This window comes from Ornithorhynchus anatinus, chromosome X5 (genome assembly GCF_004115215.2).
Source record: "Ornithorhynchus anatinus isolate Pmale09 chromosome X5, mOrnAna1.pri.v4, whole genome shotgun sequence".
NCBI lineage: Eukaryota > Metazoa > Chordata > Mammalia > Monotremata > Ornithorhynchidae > Ornithorhynchus > Ornithorhynchus anatinus.
The window spans coordinates 35,821,047-35,826,014 of NC_041753.1; the positions used below are offsets into that span (position 1 = coordinate 35,821,047).

The following is a 4,968-nucleotide window of genomic DNA, read 5'->3' on the forward strand; positions in this document are numbered from 1 at the left end:
AGTGGGGAGAGACAGAAGGAAGGGAGATCAGAGAGAAGGCTGACACAATAATTCAGCCGGGATATTATGAGAGCCTGTACCAGTAAGATAACCGTTTGGGTGGAGAGGAAAGGGTGGATCTTGGTGATATTATAAAGGTGAGACTGGCAGGTCTTGGTGACAGATTGGATGTGTGGGGTGAATGAGAGAGCTGAGTCAAGGATGACACCAAGGTTGCCGGCTTGAGAGACGGGAAGGATGGTCGTACCGTCCACAGTGATAGGGAAGTCAGGAAGAGGACCGGGCTTGGGAGGGAAGATAAGGAGCTCAGATTTGGACATATTGAGTTTTAGGTGGTGGGCAGACATCCAGGTAGAGACATCCTGGAGGCAAGAGGAGATACGAGCCTGAAGGGAGGGGGAGAGGACAGGGGCAGAGATGTAGATTTGTGTGTCATCTGCATAGAGATGATAGTTGAAGCCGTGGGAGCAAATGAGTTCACCAAGGGAATGAGTGTAGATGGAGAACAGAAGAGGGCCAAGAACTGACCCTTGAGGAACTCCTACAGTTAGAGGATGGGAGGGGGAGGAGGAGCCTGAAAAGGAGACCCAGAATGAATGGCCAGAAAGATAAAAGGAGAACCAGGAGCATTGATTGACTGATTGGAAACACATGAAAGTGTTTCCTTTTGTTTATTTTGACCCTAGCACCTTCAAGCTTCAATAGGTGTCCCCTAGTTCTCATTTGGGGAGATTTGATGAAGAAATCTGTCCTGCCCACATCCCTTATATTTGTGAATTTCAATAATATCCTCTCTGAGCATACACTTTCTTCAACAGTCTAATTCTGAGGTCCATAAATGAACCAAACACAAAGGTACCTATCCTCTCTGCTTTTCACTGACTGACTGATCAATCAAACAATCAATTGTATTTTTGAGAGATTACTGTGAGTAGAGTAGTGTACTTAGCATTTGGGAGAGTACAATATAGCAGATTTGCTAAACACATTCCCTGCCCACAATGAGGTTTTACAATCTAGAGGGGGAGATGGACATTAATATGAAGAATCAAATTACAGATATGAATGTAAGTCTTGTAGAGCTGCAAATCCAAGTACAAGGGCAACAATGAAGGGAGTGAGAGAAGAGGAAATGAGGGCTTAGTCAAGGAAGGTCCCTTGGAGGAGATGTGCCTTCAATAAGGCTTTGAAGGTGGTGAGAGTGATCATACCCTGTATCTACCCCAGTGCTTAGAACAGTGCTTGGCACATAGTAAGCACTTAACAAATACCATCATCATTATTATTATTATTATATGAAGAGGGAGGGCATTCCAGGCCAGAGGCAGGACGTGGCAAGAGGTTGGCAGTGAGATAGATAAGATTGAGGCACCGTGAGCAGGTTGACACTAGAGGATCAAAGTGTGCAGGATGGGCTGTAGTAGGAAAGCTGCAAAGTAAGGTACGAGGGGGCAAAGTAATTGAATGATTTAAAGCTTATGGTAAGGAGCTTCGGTTTGATGTGGAGATGGATGTGCAAACCACTGGAGGCTCTTGAGTGGGGAAACATGGACTGAGGGGCTTTGTAGAAAAATGATCTGGGCAGCCAAATGAAGTAGGTACCTGAAGTAGACAGAGACAGGAGGCAGGGAGGTCCACAAATAGATGGGAAGAAATTTGAACTCTTCCAAGAATGCTCTTGTTGCTGTTTTTGTGTTTAGGCACAGGAGATCAGACTTTACTGTCATTTTTCAAAGCAGTGCAGAAAGTGCTGCTTAAGTAATGCTAACTCACAAATTACTTCTGAGTCTGAAGATGCAAAAAAAAGTTAAGTCAATTTCTTGAATTAATTAAGAGATAACATTGATATAGGAGTGGGCTAGTGCCACAAATAATTATCACTTGAAATTACACAGTCAAAAGGGCCAATTAAGGAAGCAAATATAGCTAATGAGAAAATTTAATTGATAATTTTTCAAGCCTGTGGCCTAGTCCCTCATTTTTATCCATAGTGCAGCAACAACAACAACAAAATAGAAATCCACAGTCTCTTGACTTTATAGTCCACATACACTTTTTGGATGTTTGTAAGAACTGACTTCCAGACATAAGGAAGCCTCCTTCAGCCTAGAAACTCTAAATGCATTGAGACTATTTTCATGATTTTCAGAAAATCCTGTTTAACTGATAGGCAACCCCTCCTTTTTTGGACTTCTGAGTTTTGATTAAAAAAACCTGTAATATTTCTCCCAGAAAAAATGATAGACTCACAAATTCACTACTGTTCTTGGGTCCTTTTAAATGTGCTTAGTGGCCGGTTAGAAATTCTTTTCCAGGTGCCAATTCTTTCTTGTTTCAGTGACAACTGAACTTTATGTAGCAATCAGAAGCTTATGAATTCTAGTCTCACTTCTGCCATTGACTCTAGAACCTCAGGCTAGTAAACTGAGAGTTGCTATATTTCAGTTGCTACAGTTTGATTTTACTACCATTTGCTCTTCCAGGGAGGTGGAGCTTATATCACTCAACTTTACCCCTGCTGTAAAACTTTAAAAAATATTATTAAATAATGAATTAAGGGACAATTCCATATACAGAGAAACATTGTTCTCCAGCATTTTACCAATCAGAAAGCTCTACCAACTCACCCCCTTTGCTGTAAGCCTGTTGCGGGCAGGGAATGTGTCTGTTTATTGTTGTATTATACTCTCCCAATACAGTACAGTACTTTGCACACAGTAAGTGCTCAATAAAAATGACTGACAACGAATGAATGACCCCTTGGCTATCCTCCTTGCTAGAGCAATCTTGGGCAATCTATACCATTTGGAGAAGGAGTTACAGTGGTTGAGTCTTCCCAGAGCATTTGCATAAGCTCTCTATTAGGCTAATTAGCACATAGCTTCAGTTCCCACTAATATGTGGGCTTCCTCATCCCATTCTTCAGACATAAACTCTCCCTGGAGTCCTAGAAGGATTGGCTCTTCTGGTATTAAGATTAGCAATCAGTACTCTCCCTCTAACTAGTTTCAGAGGTTATTGCTTAGCCTGACCAGCAAATAGTTTTCTAAAAGCAAGCGCTGTCACGGTTAAACATCGCTGACCTTCCGAGGCCTTCCAGAGAGGCTTTACTTGGACCCAATATATGATTCTGCAAAATCCCCTTGCTGGGCCATCCCAATTTTAGATAACTGGCAATTTTGACTAACCAGCATCTCCCAGTCCCTGAGCTGTTGGATAATAAAGCATTTACTGTATATGGGATGCCTGCCAACTCTAAGTAAATTGCCTTCTCTTTATTGCCCATCTGTAAAGTGGTTCTGCTTATCATCTCTGAATCCACAATAGTGTTGCTATTAAAAACATGATCCTGGAATTAGGAACAGGTAAAGGAAAAGGGAAACTATTTAACACAGGTGTATGCACACCAACACAATCATTTAAGCTTCTATAGGAAGCAAGACAGGTGTGCAAGATCACTTCGTCATCATTCATATGTCAGTGAGAAGCTGGGTTGTTGCATATATGGAACCCTGGATTGACATTCAGAAAATCTGGGTTCTATTCATAGCTCCTGATTTCTGAAATGTTGTGAACTAAATCAGGTAGTGCTAATAAAGCACTGCGTTCTCTAATGGCAATACCTCATTAGGGGCAAAATATCTCACATTAATTTTGTCGTTATCAAAGAGACTTGTTTGATTGCCACAAAGTGGCAATCAATTTTGTCCAAGAGTCTAAAATATTTTTAAGTTGCAAATTCTAAAATGAAGATTGCACCAAAAATTAACTTTGATTCAGTTTCTCAGTTGAATAATACACTTCTGCAAGGTGCATAAAAAACCTTCCTTACAGAATTTACCCCTCTCAGGATCGCACCTGGAGAGTTTCCAGTACTCTACCAATCTCAGCTATGGGAGGGAGAGTCAAGCAGAGGCATACCCATTCCATTCCTAGCTTGGACAGTGGCTAGCGAGTGGAAGACAATCTGCTACAAATCAAAACTCACCTGTTCTGGGCAGCAATGGCATGGGAGAGAGTCGAGGGTGGAGATTCAAGTTAACTGTGTGGAAGAAGGCAATGGTAAACCACGTCTGTATTTTTACCAAGAAAACTCTATGGATACACTACCAGAACCATTGCAGATAGAGGTGGGGAATTTTGGGAGAAATATGTCCCTGTAGTCACTATGGATCGGAAATGACTGGACAGCATACAAGACAGAATTTAAGGTATAAATTGAAGCCAAGTACATATAAAAATACCCTGTTGTTTTTGAAAATTAGGCCAATATTTTCACAGCAAAGGCAACCATAAAAATGTTTGTTTAAATTGCCAGTGATGAGGCAGTCTCTAGATTGACCTCAAACTCAGTATTTAGCTCAATAAAATCTTCCGCTTTTCGCTACTTTCCTTCTATAACATTCTTCTAACATTGCTAGATATCTACTTTTTCTTTGTATTTCACCACAGCTTTCCTCAGTAACATATTCCTTCTTATGCCTCATTCGTTGAACTGTTCAAAGGTTGAAAGTATGTCTAATTTGCCATTTCCAGGGGCTAATTGGTGTTCCCTTTAATTGCATAAGGTACAATGTCAGTATAATGGCAGAGTCATCTTGTTTTGGGTCATAAGGCTACTAGTTCTTTAGGCTGTGAAACACATCCCTTCATTACAGTTCAATACCTTTTTAGTGGGTTTTTAAATTTTATTTTCAGGTACTAATTGGTGACCCTTTGAGTCTAAATACTGAAAATGTCAGCCATGAAAACAGCTCTCTTATTTATTGACTATTGTTCAGTCTCAACCTAATTTAATTCCCACTATCTAAACATCCCCTTTGTTGTTTCATCAGCACACAAAATGCAGTTAGGCTCTTGAAGATAGGCCTACATTCATGAAATTTGTAATGGAGAGCTGACACTTTTGACTTTTATGAATAAATGGCATTTCTAGTAAAGGTCAAGTACAAACTGAATAGAGCTAAT

At 40.6% G+C, this 4,968-nt stretch overlaps 1 non-coding gene across 1 annotated transcript; it reads left to right on the forward strand.

Annotated features, from left to right (window-relative positions):
* The first annotated feature begins 3,840 nt into the window (after nucleotides 1–3,840).
* Nucleotides 3,841–3,978, forward strand: LOC114808552. The gene has a single exon (XR_003756399.1). It is a non-coding gene; the product is annotated as a small nucleolar RNA SNORA7 (small nucleolar RNA).
* The last annotated feature ends 990 nt before the right edge of the window (nucleotides 3,979–4,968 follow it).